The following is a 21,125-nucleotide window of genomic DNA, read 5'->3' on the forward strand; positions in this document are numbered from 1 at the left end:
TCTTATTTTAATTCCATTTGAAGGAACAATACGCTCTTCTTGTTTTTGGCAATATAATAATTCAGCTGACATGCGAGAAATACCAAACACCAAGATATAAAACGGTGGCATTTTCTCTCTATAAAAACAATCAATGCTTTCATTTGTGGACTTCAAAGTACATGTGAAATAAAAGTCTCAGCCCTGTGAGTCTGAGATAAATCAAAAGGCTGTAAGTGTCATAGAAAAGTTTCCTGGTTCATTGCCCCTCTTCCAGGTAAGAAAGGAAACAAAAATACTCCCAAACAGATGAATGCTCATCTCATTTTTATATTTCTCTCTCAAAGGGCTTAAGCAACTTCCCTCTAACAATTCATTTCAATATAATTCTTAATTATGTCTGACTTGGTGCTGCACAGGCCCACTTCATCTTATTAATCTTGCCTTGGCAGTGCTAGAGCTCTTCACTGTCTTTCATTTTGTCAAGTCTCACTTTGATTTCCAGAAATTCTAAAGGAAAACTTGGAAACTGAGTTAGGGGTCTATGATCAAGTTTAGATACTATCTGGAGGTCCTTGATCACATTTATATATTATCTGGAGGTCCTTATCATGACATTCCTGGAGATGCTAGTCCACCTTAGTCAAAATCATTTTTCCTCTCTGGTTATTAACACTTAATCTCTAAAATGAAACAAATATGAAAATATATTAAGGAAGGAAAGAATTGCCATTCCAATGCAAATTATTATTGAACAGAAGGGTCTTCCTAGAGATCTTTAACTCTTGGAGTTGGGATTCAGATGTTATTGCAAATAGAAAATGGTTGAGGATGCCTCTTTTTATACTGAGCTATTCATCATTCATAGGAACTTTGAGAACAATACTGCTCAGTACTGGGCATCATGTATTTAAGTGCAAACCTATCTTTCAGTACAGGCCTATGAGAGAAGACAATGGAAACAGGAGTATGTCTACATCTGGATCATCACTCTGGTATCATAATTATCCCCAGATTAGTTGCCCACTCTTCCAGAGGGCTGACACTTTCTTTGAATACTAATGTGTCATGAGGTTGCTTAAAACAATGCATTCAATTTTATTCATCATCTGGATGGCCTTGTTGACTCATGGATTCTTCCACTTAAGTAGACGTATTTGAGAAGAGGATTGCTATCTCTGCTTCTACAAGTCCAGGTGGATCTCAAACCAGAAGGCAGTTGGCATTGTGGATAGGCACTATGATTTGATGAGGGTTTAACAATCTTCTACTCTTTAGCCATAGAGGATCATCTGAATAAGTGGACTCATTTGACATTTAGCAATTTTAGAAAATTTGTGCTACTGCACCGTTGAGGAAACATTTATACAAGGAAAAAGTGAAATTTGAGAGCAAACATACTCTAAGGAATGCTGAGATCAACTTATGATAAAAGCTGCAAAGCAGCCAGATCGACTAGGGAAGAGTTTCTGGTCAAATACTGCAGTGTTATCTAATCCAGATTACTGATCTACTTCACAAAGGAATTGGGACAAGACACCCAAACTCCACCTCTAAGTTTCCCTTGGGCACTCATGAAATTGCACCTAGTAAAGAGGCAAGGATTCCATTAGGGCCAAGTATTCTCCACAAGCACCTACATTTGATGTGTGGTTTATCTAGGGATATAATCTTACAAATGTTTGGAGTATGATCTTTAGGGGCAAGTGAGGAAGTCAATTCATCAACATTAGATACCAAGTGCCCAGTTTTATTTTATTTTTAATTAATTAATTAATTATTGAGAGAGAGAGAGAGAGTGAGAGAGCATGCACACACACACGAGCGCGCACATGCACGAGGGAGGGGCAGAGGGAGAGACTCTTACGCAGGCTCCACACTCAGCAGAGAGCCTGATGTGGGGCTGGATCTCACAAACCATGAGATTATGCACGACCTGAGCTGAAATCAAGAGTTAGATGCTTAACTAACTGAGCCACCTAGGTGCCCCAAAAGTACCCAGTTTTATACACAGCTCCACTCTGGCAGTGATAAAAGAATAACGGAGAATATTAAGGGCAAGGGAAAGCAATTATTCAGCCAGATACATGATCAATCAATAAATATTTATTGAGCATCTATTGTACGCAAGACATTGTATCTTTGCAAAAGCCATGAGTCAGAGGCCCTTTCAATAAGGGACTAATGATGAGTTAAAAGGCTAAGACATATTCACATGAACAGATAACCACAAGTTAATCTATAATCAATGTCAAATGAGTCATATGAATATAATGACCAAGGGGTTTCAGAGGTACAAATGAACAATTCTAACTGATGATCCAGAAGGCCTCCTGGAGAATTCTGAACTTGTACTAGGTACTTTCAATTGGACAGGATTTTGACACGTTAAAGAAGACAGACCATACTAGACAAACAAACAAAGAAACAAACAAACAAAAAAACCAGCATGAGCAAGGTACTAAGTAGGTAGGTGCAATGCTGGTCTAGTAGCAGATCACCTTGGCTGAAATAGAAGACTTGTTTTGGGGAGTAGCAGGAAAAAAAAAAAGCTGAAGACACCATGGGATCTCAGAGTTTAGAGGGATCCTAGAAATGATCAAATCTGCTCACCTTATTCTCACACAAACACAGATTTCCTTAGTGCACCACCAATATTTAACACACATGTTAGTAATGGGTCCAGCTTCCTAATATCTACAGGCATAGTAACCATGACATAGGAGTTAAAGACAGGCTTTGGAGTTAGAGGCCTGCCTAAACCACTTGCTAGTTTATCAAACTTTTATTTTCTCACCTACAAATGTGGATGATAGTATACTCACTGAAAGTGGAGGTAGGAAGAAAAAGGGGGAAAGAATGGTTGAAGGAGACAGAAAAGGATGTAAAGTACATTGCCAAGGAAAGCGGAAGAAGAGAGAATTCAAGGTAGGGGAGGCTGTTAACAGCATCAAATGAACCAAACAGGTCAAAGTAGTTGAGACCAGCCAAAAGGCCAGGGACTTTGACAATTTGCAGGTCACTGGTGACCTTTCAGAAATCAATTTTAGTAGAAAATGAGAGAGGAAAATTGTAGAAAAGGATGAGATAAGAGGGATGGGAAAGGAAGAAAACCAGAATGTGTAGTAAGGAACTAGAACTGCAGTCAAAGACCCCTCCTCATTTGCAGCGAGAGGAGAGCGAGAAAGATGGCTTTGATTCAAAGGGGTTACGGGGTTCAGTGATATAATGGCTGGATATGTAGCTCAGCTTAGAACTGAAATGTCTCGTAATTCTGTTAAGGACTTTGAACCCTAGCCTTCCTCCTTGTGGAGATGCAGGGAATGGTGAAAGGAAGAATATATAATTACAAAGCAATCTGCCCATTTATAATGCTGTAAGGTTGCCAGCTGAAAAATTATAAGAGACTGCTATATAGTAAAACCTCATTAATTTGGACTTCAAGCTTTTGGGATTTGTGGTGATTTAACCTGGGCTGGAGTCACAAAGAAAGGGTTCACTAAGCAAACAGTGTGAAAAAGACTGCAAGAGAGCTAATTTAGCCTGACAGGGGCTATTTCAGAAGGCTATTTAAAGAAAATAGTCTTTTTTTTAAAGAACTTCAACATATTCATTATTTGAATGCAAACTGATTCTGCTAATTGTAGATTAGTATAATCTATTGCTAAAATCCTATATCTGTAACAGTTACTTTGCTCTCACTGAATTTGCTCATTAGAAATAAAACTGCAGTTCTTTAAAGTTACTTCACAATTCCTATGAATTCATACCCCTTTTCCCTGCCCTCATGAATTAACTACAGTTCAGGAGGTATTAATCTAAACTAGGACATCACTTATCAAGGACACACTGGAAAACTAATAAGTGATCAAAAAAAGCCTCAGAGCAGCCAAAATAGACGTCTTAAAGTTGGTGCCCTAATCCTCTCTCTCTATAGCAAGTTCTCTTACAGCTGATTTAACATACTGATCTGACATATCAACTTGGAGATGGCTGCCTTTTTTGTTTTTTAATGTTTTACTATTTTTAAATGTATTTTTAAGAGAAAGCAGGGGAGGAGAAGAGAGAGAGCGGGGACAGAGGGTCTGAAGAGAGCTCTGCGCTGACAGCAGCAAGCCCCATGTAGGGATTGAACTCACGAACCACGAGATCATGACTGGAGCAGGAGTTGGATGCTCAACCAACTGAGCCACTCAGGTGTCCCTGGATTTTTTTGTTTTTTAAAGTTTGTAAATTTTTAGAAGGAGAAAAAGGGGTGCTGCATGAAGGGACATTGAGAGAAACCAGAAGTTACTGCAGATTGCAGACAGGACACAGGACATATATAAAATATGGCTGTAATAACTAAAAAGCTACCAGAGTGTAGGACATTTTATTGTAGAGATAAAAAGCCTATATTCCTTAGTAAACCCTGAAAACTATAACAGAGTATTATTGTGCAGAACAATAACTAATATCTGGAGTTATGCCTCTAAATGATCAGAGTTGAATACATGCCTTAAAAAGGCAGATACATTTACACACACACACGATTGGCATACATAATGATTAACCTAAAAATGTGAAATGTGTTGATACTCAAACAGGTAAAGTTTATAATATTACCATATAATAATGATAACAAAATAATAGCAGCATTTATTAAGTGATTAGTGTGTGCAGATACCAAGCTAAGCACTTTACCTTATATAATTGTGTTTAAATCCTAATACGTGAGTTTTAGTACCATTTCTACTTTACAATTGAAGTGAAACTCAGAGAGGCTAAGGAACCACTCCTTTGCTCTTCAGAAAGAAATAGAGCTGGGATTAGAACTCACACCATTTTTGTAGCTATAATCTATGCCTTTCCAATGTTCCAGATAATACACCTCTCTAAAAATCACTCTTTGAGAACTCCAGAGAGCTGTGTTTCACTGTTTTTGTTTTCCAAATTTGTATTTGACAAATACCTTGATTTATAAGCAGAATCATATACGATCTTATATGTTTGTAAGCATGCTCCATGTTACAAGGTGACCGTGGGGGAGAAGAAGGGGAAAAATAGTGGGGGAAATGGAGGAAGCAAACCATGAGAGACTCTTGAATGCCGAGAACAAACTGAGGGCTAATGGGGTGGCAGGGAGGGGAAGGGGAGTGATGGGCATGGAGGAGGGCACTTGTGGGGATGAGCACTGGGTGTTATATGGAAACCNCTGTTTTCAAATGAATAGCCAAGCAGCAAATAGATACAATTTGAACATATCAAATAATCAGTTAAGTATTGGCTCTCCTATTGTTTCCCCACTCGTTTAGGAGAAATTTAACTTGAGAATAGGCTAATGGAACATAAAGGTAAAGGAGGATTGCAGGGGAGGATCAAAACTCAGTTGACTGTTATAAATGATTTAAGACAATCAGCTTGTCACCTGTTCTAAGATAGCTATGAGGGCATAAAACACATGTGGGCATAGTGTGTACTGGGGGAAACAAGGCTGGGGTGGGGAGATACAAATACATGCAGTTATCTGCATTACGAGTAAAAGTGAGGGTAACCCACCACATGGACACACAAAGAAAAACATACAGTGAAACCATTCACTCATGCAATCCTTCTACTTAAATCAATGTTCTTTACTCATCTATTTTTTTTGTCTCAAGCCTACCCATTTAAGGGTCAGCGACAAAGGTCACTTCAGCTGCGAAGTGTTCTACGATGCCCAAGGCTGAATTAAACTCTTCCCTGTTTGTGCTTCCATAGGGGTTTTTCCCCATTTTCCACACTTAACCACATCAACAGTGATACTCTATCTCATTATTAGAGTTATTATTGTCTGTGCTTTCCCCATGCTCTATCCTACCATGAATTCATTGAGGACAGGGGACTCTTTCTCACTTCTGTAAGTTCTACCAATCCCAGCAAAGTGTCAATAACATACTAGGCTCTGGGAAAATGTCGATTCAATAGCACTGACTTGAGACAGTGCATTATTGCCTAGCTTACCTGAAGGAGCATTTGTTCTCTTTCTTTTCTTGCTTGATTCCCCTCCATTCTCAATGTGGCCTTCTGTGACCAGAGGGCCACTGGCACTACCAAACTGCAGGGGTTCGTTGTTGTTGGCAGGGTCAAAGGGCAGCTGGTTCAATCCTAAAGAAGAAAAAGAAAGCCAAAATCCAGACTCCATTAAGGACTGGGATGTTCCTAGATTTTATTATATGAGCCACTAGAGGAAAACTCTAAATCTTAAGAACCTAGGAATAACAGGTGAATTCATTAAAGTCAGTTACTTTTGTAATTTTTCCAGATTTTCTTGACAGGTGCAGAATTAAAACATAGGGTCTTTTAAGATTGTGGCTTAGTCATTAAGAAGATCCCTCACATTTCTGAGAAATTAGCATTTTTGGCCACAAGCTATCAAATTATCTTCTACCTCCTTCTTTAAAAGAGATAAGACCTTTAAATGTGGCTATGGTTAAATCCACTCTTCCTTTGAAAAAGCTTGGTCATGTATTCCTGAGACTGTCCCTTGACATTTTTCCATTCTTTCACTGCAAGGTGATGCAGATATAACCGTCAGAGCAGCCTGGCGTCAAAGTCACTGCCAACAATAACAGAGATTTCCAAAAAAGAAAAAGCACAACTCTATAGCAAATGGGGGAAGGAAACAAAGATACAGAACTCGCAATGGGATTAGTGAGTAGTTGGAGTGCTGGGGAGTTATGACCCGGGTTTGGCTAGTGCTACTCCTATCCATTCCAAATGATGCCAGACCGTGGTTACTTTACTAGTTGCTGCTGTACCACCTAAAATGGCAGAAGGCACTTTCTACTCTCTAGGTCTCAGATGCTTCTGCCAGGGAGGAACAGAGACTTTCTTACTCCTCTGGCAGCAGCACCTGGAATTTCAAGTGTTTCAATTAAAATTTCATGAAATGTGGAATCAAAAGCTTTGTTAAAGACCAAAGTTAGGTGATCTCTCTTAAGCCTTTTAGCCACTGGTTCCCTAATCCTATCAAAAAAGAAATCAGGTTGGCCTGTCAGGCTCATTCTTTAACCCTTGATGTTTCAATGGGCCATAGCTGTACAATTCTTGAAGCAATGATGTAAAAGGTCAATAAAAGCTTGGAGTCCAGTCAGCTAAGTCAATCAAGTGTCAGTAAAATGACTCCTAAGATTCTAACAAAATGTCTTTATATTATTGGTTTTAGTTAAAAGTATCCCTAGGCTAATGTTTTTCAGCCCACATAATAAATACCATTTCTTCAGCAATCAGACTCCACTTGGAACACCTCCATTAAATGTCTTCTGGGACTTGTCATTCTTCCTTTACATCACCTGAGTAACTAAGTGAAGGAATGAAAATGCACTTCTGTATCTTAAGTCAACTGTTCACTGCATTAATATCCATGTTCTCGTAAATCCCTTTCATGATTAGAAAGAACTAAAGAAACAAACATCAATTGCTATGTATTAAAAAGACTACATTTTTATACAATTTACAAATGAAGAGGTTTCTTGGACTTGAGTGGTCTCAGAGTCAAATGTAAATAATGTACTATTTTTTAAAAATGTTTTAATGTTTATTTATTTTTGAGAGCGAGAGGGAGAGAGAGCATGGGTGGGGGAGGGGCAGAGAGGAGGGACACATAGAATCCGAAGCAGGCTCCAGGCTCAGAGCTAACAGCACAGAGCCCTATGCAGGGCTAGAAACGACAAACCATGAGATCACGACCTGAGCCGAAGTCAGACGCTCAACAGACTGAGCCACCCAGGTGCCCCAAGTAATGTACTATTAAAAAAAACTTTTCTTTGTCAAAGATCAGTTGGCTGTATACTTTTGGGTCCACTTCTGAGTTCTCAATTCTGTTCCATTGGTCTATGTGTCTGTTTTTGTGCCAATACCATACTGTCNACCTCTCTCATCTGACTACTATACAGCAAGACGGTGAAAGCTTGATCAAAAGGAATGCTCAGGGATTAGGAGATTCTGATTAATGATGGTTAATCAGAAAAAAATTTTCCTTATTTTGTTTTGCATTTGATAATTTTACAGAATAATATATTAGATCATTTTCCTGCCTTATTAAGTAGATGAATGAAGATCTTACAGAGCTTCAGAGTCATAGTCTATAAAAGGAAACTAATAACAGTGCCTAACTCATGGGACTGTTAAAAGGATTAAAATGAAATTATGTATGTAGAACATTCTGCATTACATCTGGCATAAAGCAGATACTCAATAAATATTAACTGTCACTACCATAATTTTGAATTTCTATTTCTATTCCATTTCAATATCTAGAGTTGTTGATGTCCAATGTGAGGAGAGTGGTCTGAATTTGCTCTGATCCAAGGATAGACCTTTTTCTTCATTGAATCTTTTCATTGTTGACTTTACCTTTTTCTAGAAGTTGGAGTCTGGGTAAATAATCTGCTAAATGAAAAGTACTCAGTCATAGATATTTAACTATCATTTCTTTCCTTTTTATTTAGTCCCAGATGGTAAAATTAGGGATTTAGGTATTTTGTTCCTGTTCCTAGAATATAGATTTTTGTTTGGCACTAAATAAAACTGAGATTTCAAGTACTTTCTCTGTGTCTACCTCATATATGATCCAGATATGTGAAAATCCTGATAGTTTAAGCACACCATCAGAGGCCTTCTTTTTTTTTTCTTAGTTTATTGTCAAGTTGGTTTCCACATAACATCCAGTGCTCATCCCAACAAGTGCCCTCCTCCATGCTCATCACCCTCCTTCCCCTCTCTCCCACCCCCATTAGCCCTCAGTTCTCAGCATTCAAGAGTCTTTCATGGTTTGCCTCCCTCCCTCTCCCCAACTATTTTTTCCCTTCTTCTCCCCCATGGTCCTCCATTAAGTTCCTCCTAATCCACCTAAACATGCAAACATACGGTATCTGTTCTCTACCTGACTTATTTCGCTCAGCATAACACCCTCAAGGTCCATCCATGTTGCTACACATGGCCAGATTTCATTCTTTCTCACTGCCATGTAGTATTCCATTGGACAGATAAACCACATCTTCTTGATCCATTCGTCAGTTGATGGACACTTAGGTTCTTTCCATGTGTTGGCTATTATTGAAAGTGCTGCTATGAACATTGGGGTACATGTACCCCTATGCATCAGCACTCCTCGCAGGCCTTGTTTCTTATAGAAAAGGATCACATATCAAGGTGAGAAAGAAATGCCACTCAGTAAGTTGATTCATTGAATATGAATCCATATTTTATATTCTCTGGGACCCAATACAGTCTCCAAAGATTTGTAGTGTTGAGAACAAGGGCTATAGAGATAGTAAAATCCTATGACATCAGTGCTCTCTAGCCACTTTTATTACATTATTTTATTCTTCCCCTAAAACAACACAAAATAAGCCAATAAATCAGTAAATCAATAGATAGTTAGAGGATCTTTTCTGTGTCATGTATATGTGATCCATGCTGAATGATATTGTAAGTAAAATAGCCCCATTAAAACTATTTAAATTATAAAAAGAAAACTACCACTTTAATTTCAAGGATTCTTACTGCAGAAATTATGACTTAAATGTAAAATATTAGCAATTACCATATTGTAATCCTCACCAAAACTATAGAATTTATCTTTAAATCTCTTAAGGAAGCTAGTTGTACCATTTTTCCACCAGATATGATGAAATCACTAGATTAAAAAGATATTAGGAAAATATTAGACTAGGGTGAAACTTTTGAGGTTATTTAGTTCATTCTTTTATGCAACACAGGAATCTTATCTATGGAGTTCCTGACAGGCCTAAATCCAGGGGGTACTTCTTGGCCTGGGGACCACTCCTTGCTCTGGTCCCAGAGATTCACCTTGCTTTGCTGACCCTTTTAAAAACTCCTACCTCCTCTATTTTGAGGGTTCCTTTTTCATCTCCCCCAAACTGCCTATGAAGTAGGATGTATTTTATTCAACTATTAACTTGCATATTGTCCCTAAAATGAGTTCATGGCACTTCTAACTTTGTAAGCGTCCTATTGCTAGTCACTGCAAGAAAAACAAATGAGGGAGTCATGAAAAGAGCAATGTCAGACATTTTCTAGTCTTAGATAGTTCTCACAGTCCTTGCCCTTTTATTCTTGAGGTTAAATGTAATAAAACTGTGAACTTGGCTCATTCATTTCTCCTCCCATCTTTTGCCCTCATTGCCTAACCCCACAAAATATATAGTTTGTCTAAAGGGAAGCACAAATTGATAAAAAAAATAAAGGAAAACGTAATAAACATGAGTGTTATAGATTTTTGCTATTGCTGTAGCTTATGACCACAATTAAGTCCATGTGGTAATGTAATCTCATCTAGAACCAAGTTGATTTGTTTAGAGAGCTAACCAGCTGTTATTTCATGTCATGTCAAAATACAGCTTATCTGACTTCATAACACACATGAGGCCACTTTCGAAAGTATGCATATTGGGGGAAGGTGCGGGTGAGGTCCTTGGAGAATGACATTTCTCACCAAATGGAACCAGCAAATTAAACATCTCAGAATGAAGTGTGTTTCTCAGTGAGTTCACATGCAATGATGTCTGTATACAGATGCAAATGATTCCTGGGCTTTGAGGAGAGCACTGAAAAATTTTCCTGACTCTTGTGAAAGAAGGTCAATGATCTCTTTGTGCCCAGCTGCTGTTAGAGTTACTGTCACAGTTCACTTTACAGAGCTTTCCACTATCAGGTCAAATTGGGACTAACCTTCATGATGCAATCTAACACTTTAAATGATTGGTTCAGGTTATGGTACAGAAATATGACTCTGTGGATCCCTGCCACTTATTTGCAGCTGCGGCCCACAGACTTAAGGTGGTACAATTTTAGCAAAAAGGAAACACAATTATACTCTGGATTAGTTCCCTTTGAAAGAAAATGGTTAGCTCCTGAGAAATCTGGTAAATTCAATTCAAGGCAGCAATCTTCAGACAGACATTTAGACTGAAAAATTAGAATATGTTTTTGGCAAAATTAACATTATAGTTAATTTGTGTATGGAACAAATTTCTGTAACCTGAGTCCTATTTTCCAGGTTACTTCAGTCTGAAATCAGATATGGGACTCCATGGTAAAGGGAAGTAGAGGGTCTCCAAATTAGTTTTTACTTCAACGCTTTTAGAGAAACAAGGGTTTATTAGGATAATGGTTAGGACCTTAATGTGCTAGTAGGTGCTTTTGTAGGATTTATCTATCCCTGGGAGCCTGTTGTCCTTCCTCTGTGTAGGCCTGAAAACCTCTGACTCCCTATTTTCAGTTCTCACTATGGAGTTGCTCCACTTGCTACTTCTGAGGGAATATTTGCAATGTCTAACAGACTTGGGCTGCTATGTCACTCTGGGGCCACAGTGGTTAGCAGCCAAAACAAATGAACATTTGCTCTAGGTCTTAGCTCATGTCAAACAAATGAAACCTACTTGGTCAATTTCATGAGTTCAATATTCTGTATAACTGGTTTAGCTGAACTAAGAGTAATTGTAAAAGATTAATATGGGAGTGCAGGTAACAGGGAAAGTGATGAGAAAGAAAAGGGTCAAAAGCCTTTTCGACTAAGGAGCTTGCTTGAATGGTGGTGAACATAAAAACTTTCAGGGAAAAATTTACATTTATGTCACTCTTTCAAGGTGTGATACAGGTGACAGGCAAATTTTTATTGATAGTGATCCTTCAGCAACTTTTTAGTGACTCCCTAAACTACTGGTCAGGCATTCAAGGCCTTCAAAATAAGGGCCCACTCATTCTGAGCACTGTCTCTCACTATGCTCCAGCTTGTACTTTACCCCAACACTTTTCAAACTTTAATGTGCACACATGTTCCCAGGGGATCTTGTTAAAAATGCAGATTCTGATTTAATAAGTCTGGGTTGTGGTCTGCTTTGCTAACAAGTCCCAGATGATGCTGATGCTGCCGGTGTGGGGAATCACACTTTGAGTAGAAAAGGCTGACACTCTAGCAAAATGGGACTACATGGTGTTCAATGAATCATTACAGTACTTTTCTTTGTCTTCACACCTTTAGCTCACAATGCTCCACCACCAACTTCTTGAATTCCGATTTTCAAAACAGTATACTATCCTTCTCTTAGGGTTTATCTCAGATGTTATTTCCTTCATGATGCCTTTCCTTATCCACTTCCACCCAATCCATGACATGCACAGCAATGCAGCAGGGCTACCGGGGGATCAACCATTCATTGGCTGTTAAGAATGTGTTCTGCTTTACAAACATTATCTTTTTATTTTATTTTCTAGTTATTATCCCCATTTTACAACAAAGAAAGGGAAACCTACAGAGTTTAGGTAAATTTCCCAAGGTCATGAGCTAATAAACAATATAGCAAGGAACTTGGGCTTTTTTAAAATTCTAAAACACTGTTGTGGTTCTCTTCAGATCTTCATCTGCATTTTTCATATGCCTGTTAGAGAGTGCCTTGTGTTATAGTTCTCTGAGTATTTCTCTTATCCTCCCTTCTCTCCTGCCATACTAACACTAGGCTGTAAACTCCTTTACTACATACTTTACATTCCAGTCATTTAAAAAATCTCTTCCTCCAATATGCCTGTCATGATACTTGTACAATGTTATAAACTCTCCAGGCATGTGTATCAATCTGAACTCAGCTACAACTTGGGTACAACAGTTGTGTTTCCCACCCCAGATGCCAACCAACCTGCTGCTGGGGCTGTCATGAAGGGAAGTACGGTTTTTGGGTTCCTTTAGCATTCTTGGTATCCTCTCTATCCTAGGATCCCTGAATACTCTTTGGGGAGTGCTGGTAGATGATCATATACTCTACCCCTAACCTTGATTATGCATAACTTCATTCTCCAGTAAAAAAGGCAGCAGTGTCCTTCCACTAAGACTCTTATATGAGAAAACACTATAAAAGAAACTCCGTATATGGATCTTTTCTTAATAGTTCTATAGGTACCAGGTTACAGATCCCTGCTTTACAAACTGCAGTCAAGAAAAGGCAATCCCTAAAGATGTACTGTCCAATACAGTAGCCATCAGCCACAGTAGCCATGTAGCTATTAAAATCTAAGTTTAAATAAACTAAGATGAAATGAAAAGTTCAGTTCTTCAGCAGCACTAAGCCACATTTCAGGTGCTCAACAGCCACATGTCCCTAGTGGCTACTGTATCAGTAAGCACAGTACCGACTATTTCAGTCATCCCAGAAAATTTTATTGGACAGTGCTGCTCTACATAAGACCTGGATTCAAACCCACATCTGCTATTTACTAGGTGTACCACTTATAAGAGGTATAAACAAGCCACTTGATTTCTCTAGGATTCTTTCTGCATTGTAAAATGGGAATGATAATGCCGCCTCTTATAGGGAACTGACAAAAGTTCAATGAGAGAATGTATATTTAGGGTCTAGCACATATTAGACACTAAATAAGTGGATAGCTCCCTTCTAGTCTAATTGAGGGTTTCTATGAATTTGCCTAAAAAACAGAATAAGAAAATTTGAGTGGTATGGCTCTTTAGGCCCTGAGGCTACATCCTATTTCATCCATTACAAAGATGTTAGCTTTGCATTCATTTTATAACCCTCTTTTTCTTTCAGATAATACACAACCATCAAGGTAAAACATTAATAAATAATACTGGAAATAGTCAGTGATGGCTCTCTGCTTGTACTATATTTAGGAGAGGAGACCATATTTGTCACCTTGAACTTTACAACATGAAAGAACCACAGATTATCCTTACAACTGAAATGCCTCCTCTCGAAGCTTTAATCAGTGCTCAGTTTTAGCTGGCTGCTGTATTATTAGAACACTGCTAACAGTGACACTAGGAATGGAAAAGGACTATTTCTCTCCAAATCCATATTTTCCTATGCTTAGAATGTTCCATGTGTTTTTCCTGTGGGGCTGACATCTCTCAGGCCTAGTGAAGGTGAATTATTTCAGAAAAGTCTGAACTAAATCTGTTAAGGTGCTTGAGTTCCATGAGCAGGAAAGCAAAATATATATTTCCAACTGTGAGAAAAAGAATGCTTCAGGATTCTTTTCTTCCATACAATTTAAGGCTTAGGAAACACAGCAAAATCACATTTCTCAATGAAAACAAAGTTCAAAAAAGGTTGATTTGATAGAACAGTTCAAAGTGACAAATAGTAGATGAGCGATTTATCATTTTCCTTAGTTTAGATAAAGTCTGGCAGTTTTCAGAGGAACTGAGAAGAAAAAGTTTTATTTTCCTGTAGTTTAGTCCTGGGAACAGTTATAGCAACTACCCTTCTCTCCATATCTTTAAAGGTGGGGATTAGAAAGATGGTGATTGATTAGTGCCTGCTTTGAGCTGGCTCTAGGCCACACTGGGATTCCTGTTGACCAATTTTCCACTTGAGTGACAGGAAAAGGGCAGGTTCCTAACACACTGACCATTAGGTTATCTGTTAAACACTTGTCTGAGAATGTGCCCAGAGGCACTGTATTATGGGAGTCTCTGCCTAAATAAAATAAATAATTGCAGACTTCAGAGCCTGAGGACAGAGAGTTGTTCTGGTATTGAAACTGGAGTCTATCTTGTCAGATCTGTAATGAGGTCTTCGCTTCAGGCTGATTGATTTCATAAAGCTGAGGTAATTATCAAAAGCAAGCACAGTTCTCCCTGCAAAAACCACTCTGCTGGTTTTGAAAACTACCTAGTCAGCTGGATCTGGTCAGGAGCCTTGGCTGAGCCAGCCTTTTCCAGAGGAACAGTTACTACACACAGAGTACACCAATTTGTTCTAATAGATTTTTAAGATGCCAGTAAATACATTATAAACAAGGTTCAGCAAAATAATTTCTGTAATGCTGTTTAAGTGAGTGAAAATTGAAGTAGCAGTCAGATAAATCTGTGTTTCAGTGTAGGATGCTTTGAAGGGGAGAGTGAGAGCTGGAACTCCTCTGGTCTTTGCAGACTTAATTTTATCAAGTAGTGCTAGAAGGATATTGGTATCCTTTCAGACTGATGCACTGCATGAATAACATTTGTATCTTTGTTTTCCCCAAACTGTACACACTAATTTCACTAGATTTCCTTTCTTCATTTCATTCAGCCTTCATTAACTATTTATCCAATCACTGTACTACAATTTTAATTACCTTATGATTAACCAATGATGAGTCTGTGATTTAGAAGTTCCTAAATATAGAAATACATAAATACAGGGGCGCCTGGGTGGCTTAGTCGGTTAAGCGTCCGGCTTTCGCTTNGTATCCCCATTTGGACTAGTTTTTCAAGAATGTATGATGAACAACACTGCATTAGCTGTGAAATTAAACACACAGGAGAAAACAGATTTCTGTCATATGTTAATACATCCTTAATAGATCCTTAACTCTACTATAACAATTCCGCCTGAGGAGTATCAATACAGGGTGTCTCCAAGTGATAAACTCCTTTAGACATGTCCCTGGGCTGAAGTCAAACTTACTACTTTGAGGAAAGCTAGAATCTAGTCCTTGCGAAGACAACATGACTGTAAAAGAAAAAGCTTTCAAAAAAAAAACAAAAACAAAAACAAAAACAAAAAAACAAAGAACTAATCTGTGTTTGAAACAAGCCTTACTATTGTTGTATAAAAGAGTAAGTAGGCTCTTTGGGTGCTTTGCTGGCTTAGTCGGTTACAGCGTGGAGCCTGCTTGTGATTCTCTCGCTCTCTCTGTCCCTCCCCTGCTCTTTCTCTCTCTAAAACATCAATAAATAAACATTTAAAAAAAGAATTAGTAGGATCTTATTTTTGCTCCAGCCTGGTTTCTGAGGTATTCGGTATGTATGGGAATGGCTGAATGTATAAAATAATATTTTCAGATAGTCTCTATTCTTATTCATCTAATTCATTCAAACACTTCTGTGGGGCTGGCAATATGCTAAGCCCTAGCATTTCAGGACTTGATAAGACAGTTTCTCTCCTCAAAAAGATCACAACTAGATAGGAAGGCAAATAAATACACAGAAAATCTGCCCAAAGTACTGCATCAGCTTAATTTCTTGCTATTTCACTTCCCACAAGTACCCTTTGCTTCAGTCACACCAAACTTTTCAAATTCCTCAAATATGCTAGGCCTTTTCATGTCTGTTTTTCTTTTTTCTTAAGAAAGAATTATTTTATTGTGGTAATAATACAGCATAAAATCTACATTGTTAAAATTTTAAGTGTACAGTACTGTATTGTTAACTATGGGCATGATGTTGTAAGGCAGATGTCTAGAATTTATTAATCTTGCATAATTCAAACTTTATGCCCACTGATTAGCAATTTTCCATTTTTCCTCCCCTCAGCCACCGGTAACCACCATTCTACTCTCTGATTCTATGAGTTTGACTATTTTAGATACCTCATATAAGTGGAATCATGCAAGATTTGTCGTTTTGTGACTGGCTTATTTTACTTAGCAGGTCTTTAAGGTTCATTCGTGTTCTTACATACTATAGGATATCCTTTCTTTTTTTTTTCTTTCTTTTTTATTTTTTTACAAATAGTTTATTGTAGAATATCCTTTCTTAAGGTTGAATAATATCCCATTGTACATACTTACTATGTTTTGTTTTGTTTTTTATCCATTCATCTGTCAGACATTTAGGCTATATCCACAATTTTGCTATTGTGGATAGTGCTACAATGAATACTGGTGCTAATATTTTTTTTGAGATTCTGATTTCAATTCTTTGGGATAAATACCCAGAAGTGGGATTTCTGGATCATATAGTAGTTCTATTTCCAATTTTTTGAGGAACGTCCATATTTTTCGATAGCAGCTCTACCATTTTCATTCTTAGCAACAAGGTACAAGTGTTTCAATTAGTCCATATCCTCACCAACACTTATTATTTTTTATTAATAGCCATCCTCACAGGTGTGAGGTGATATCCATTGTAGTTTTGATTTGCATTTCTCTATGATTAGTGACATTACGCATCTTTTCATATATATGTTGGCCATTTGTACATCTTCTTTGCAGAAATGTCTATTCAAGTCATTAGGCTGTTTTTTAATTGGGTTATTATAGGTTTTTTTCTATTGAGTTGTAGGAGTTCTTTGTATATTCTGGAAATTAAGCCCTTATGTTTTCTCCCATTCAGCAGGTTGCCTTTCATTCTGTTGATTGTTTCCTTTGCTGTATGTTTCCTTTTTAGTATGATGTGGTACCGTCTATTTTTGCTTTTGTTGCCTGTGATTTTGGTGTCATATCATGAAATCACAGTTAAGATCAATGTCATAAAGCTTTTCCCCTATGTTTTCCTCTAGCAATTTTACTTTTTATTTTTATTTATTGGGGGGAGGCACAGGGAGAGGGAGAGAAAGAATCTTAAGCAGATTCCACACCCACTGTAGAGCCTAATCTCTAATCTCACAACTGTGAGATCATGATCTGAACTGAAATCCAGGGTCGGACACTTAACTGACTGAGCCGCTGAGGTGCCCCTCTTCTAGGAATTTTTGTTTAAAACTTTATATTTAAATGTTTGATTCATTTTGAGTTGATTTTTTGTAGGTGTAGAAGATGGGTCTAACTTCATTCTTTTGCATGTGGATATCAGTTTTCTTGACACCATTTACTGAAGAGATTATCTTTTGCCTATTGCACATTCTTCACATCCTTGTTGATGATTGATTGACAGTATATGCTGGATTTGTTTCTGTGCTCTCTGTTTGGTGCTCTGTACATACCATTCCCTCTGCTTAAATTATAATTTTCTCTTTATATCCACCTGGAAAGCTCTTATTCATCCTTCAAAACCTTGATCAAATCTTCAGTGAAAAGTTTCTTAAGCCTCAAAAGTTCGCTCCATAGTAATACACAGAGCCTTTTTATCAGAGGACTTAATGCAGGAGCAGGACCCTGGGGTTCATTCTGGATATTTGTGGGGTTGTGTGGATTCTGGATGGAAGGCTGTCAACATCTAATCAGTGTTTTAGAAAGTTTATACTTATGGAAGAATGCAAGATGCACTGCTGAGAACTGACCAAAGACAGAGAGACCAGTTAGAACACCAGGGAGATACGGTGGAGAGATGATAGTAATTATTACTTCGGACAGTGGCAATGCATGGGGTAAAAATAAATGGATTTCAGAGATATTCGTGAAGTGGAATCATCTGGATTTGATGTCTAATTAGATCTGGGAGCTGAGGGGAAGAGAAGAGTCTGATATGACTCCATTTTAAAGCTCTTAAGTCACAGTCCTGAAAATCACGCAAGGTTTGTGGGCTTCAGTATGAGAAAAAGCACAATCCAAGCCTATGCAATGCTGAATATAAAACCACTTTCAATCTCTGTTTACCATGACATAAAGGCTGCCAGGAAACACCAGCAAATGGCTTACACTTGACCTTTACTATGTATTCTTAACAAAGTCTGTCAAAAGATATCAATTCATCCAGAGAAATATAAAGCAGAATAGTTTAAGAGGCAGGATAACATATTACTGGGTAAGGAGGGAGAAAAACATTTTAATAATAGCTCTCAGACTTGGTTTATTTTGTCTACAGCATTCACAGACAAAGTGTGTTTGAAGCTCAGGAACACTTCATAAATTCCTTCCATTCCTCCATTCATATTTCTCTCTTTTCTCCTCCTCCCAAACAACTACTCAAAATGGTCTTATTAGAAAATCTTGCCTTTTAATAGCAGCTGTATTTTGGTTATTATAGTATGTTGGATTAAGCTGATGTTTCTCCTTTTAACAATACTCAAAGAAAGCTTGGAAAAATTAATGCTCCGTTGTTTTTCTTCCTGCCAAAGAATATAGCAATGTAATTGTCTCCTGCAGAAGCACTCTAATCATCTTTAACTTTAAAGTAAATTCATTTCAGAAAGATGCTTTGAGACAAACAACTGACAGAGCAAATCAGGGCTCCTAGGAAATTGTGAAGTAATGGACTGCCTTGAAGAGAGGGCTATAGCTGAATTCAATTCCATGAGTGTTTTCAACTTAAGAGTTTCTCTGCAACAAAATAGCCCTGCATGGAAGTTAAAGTCCTGTTACATCATGAGATAATACACCTTAAACACTGCATAGATTCATAACACCTAAGAGTTCTAGGCACCCCAGAGGCAGGAAGTGAACAATCTAATCATCCTGATAAAGCAATAGAAGAGTCGGTTGTAACAGGTGAAGTCAAAGTGTGAAAGCATAGTAACTTTCTAAAACTGCCATTAGGAAGAATCCAGGACTGGAATACATAAACAGCCTCTCAGTCCAACTGACATCCCTAGGATCTTGGAATGGGTTTTGAAAGCCACACTGTTAACTTTGATTTTAAAAAGCATTCCAACTTTTATCTCCTCCCTAACTGAATTCATTTCCATGTTCTACTATGTTCTTTTTGTTGTTGATATATTTTTGAGCTCCTTCCCCACAGGTTTGGGGAAATATAGTCTTTTAAGACAGATTTGGATTGGGAAATTTACCTTGTAAATTACCAAGGAAATTGGCCTTGGTAAATGCATAGGCTCAGATTTTCCTGGAAGTTGGGCACTTGCTTAGGATGATGGTGGAAAGAAGAAACTGAATAGCAATGAACTAAGGCCATGAATAGCTGACCAAGCAGTCTAGCATCCTGGGCAGATGCCAAGCATGACCATATAGTCTCAGTACAGTAGACCAATTCTATTTAAGAGTCTTCACTTTGGGCTCCTAAAAGGCAATTGTTTTCTCTAATACACATGTGACCCAAATCTGGTTTACCACAAAGTGAACAGTGCCAAAACAAGCTCCAATATTCTTTTGTTTTTTACTATTTTCTGCTTCCATCCAGCCCCCAACCTTACAGATTTGTTAAGAGTGTCCCCAGAAAAGACTGGGATTTTAAGGCGGTGCATCTCGTTTCTGGCTACATATTAAAATTACCTGGAGAACTTTTAAAAAATACCAATGCCTGAGGCCCACCCTCTATAAATCTGATTTAATTGGTCTGGGTGGGGCCTTGGAAACTAGTTTTTAAAAGCTTCCAGGTGATTATAATGTGCAACCATGACTGAGAACCATTGCTTTAAATGGAGCAAATGAATACACTACCAAAGTGTTTTTTTAAGTTAAAAGCAGGCAACACTTAGAGTAAGTTCATTTACTCATTACCTATAATATTCAAGGAACTGTATTGGTTGTGTGCTATAAATAGGTTAGATCTAAGTTTGTCCGATTTATAATGCTTCCATGGAAAATGTGGAAAGAAATATTAGAAGGGTTGCTGGCAAAAACAAAATGAAACTGAAGTCTTGGGAAAATTTTGGGCAAAGTATAATTACAGGATTACATTCACTTCCTTGCTCCAGGAGATACCAGCTAGAATTACTGTGTCTCTTTTCCTATCTCCAGAGAAAGATTCCAAAGTGACTTGGGGATTGGCTTCAAATCTTACAACCCTTGTGACTAAAGGCCAGTCACTCCTACTCTCAAGTAGATCATTCATTTACTCTACTACATGTACAATGTCATGAAGGATGTTGTGAAACACTGCATCTAAACTACAACTACTTTTAATAAAATCAGGCTGCAGTGTGGTTTGCTTATGGCATCTGTAACCTCAATGATTCTTCAGTGATTCCACTGAACTTTAAAAAGGTTCTGGTAAAGGGTCGCATGGGTGGCTTAGTCGGCTAAGCATCTGACTTCAGCTCAGGTCATGATCTCATGGTTTGTGAGTTGGAGCCCTATGTTGGGCTCTGTGCTGACAGCTCGAAGCCTGGAACCTGCTTCAGATTCTCTGCCTCCCTCTCTCTCTGCCCCTCCTCCACTTGTGCTCACTCTCTCTCCCTTTCTCTCTCTCAAAAATAAATAAAAATTAAAAAAAGAAAAACAAAACTTAAAAAAAAGAAGTATCTGGTAAAATGTAAAAAGTAAAATGGAGACAGTTAAGTATAGTGGAAGAACTGGCCACAGAGACACAGACTATAGTGTATGTTCTTCCATCAACTCAGTTGGGAAACAGGCAAATATTTCTTGGTCAAGTTTTCCTCATCTGAAAAACAAGAGTAGAACCATGTGATCTGCAAGCTCTGAGTTTAAGGTAAAACAACAAGAAAAGTGTAGCTAAAAGACATTAATAAAAATTTGATATAAAACTCAGTAATGGGAAGCAAATGAGGGAGGTGGGAGGTCTAGAAGAATGCCTTCCTAGTACCACC

General features: G+C 38.0%; 1 protein-coding gene across 3 annotated transcripts in view; it reads right to left on the minus strand.

Moving 5' to 3' along the window:
• Positions 1-6,100, minus strand: part of ENOX2 (ecto-NOX disulfide-thiol exchanger 2) — a 151,961-nt gene extending 145,861 nt beyond the window's left edge. Inside the window, exon 1 of one of the 3 annotated variants that reach the window (XM_077766166.1) lies at positions 5,962-6,100. The gene's annotated coding sequence lies outside the window, so the exon portion shown is untranslated. The remainder of the gene's footprint in view (positions 1-5,961) is intronic. The other 2 variants (XM_077766168.1, XM_077766165.1) reach the window with 2 other exon arrangements.
• Positions 6,101-21,125: the final 15,025 nt, after the last annotated feature.

This window comes from Crocuta crocuta, unplaced genomic scaffold (genome assembly GCF_008692635.1).
Source record: "Crocuta crocuta isolate KB4526 unplaced genomic scaffold, BGI_CrCroc_1.0 scaffold1133, whole genome shotgun sequence".
In the NCBI taxonomy this organism is placed as follows: domain Eukaryota; kingdom Metazoa; phylum Chordata; class Mammalia; order Carnivora; family Hyaenidae; genus Crocuta; species Crocuta crocuta.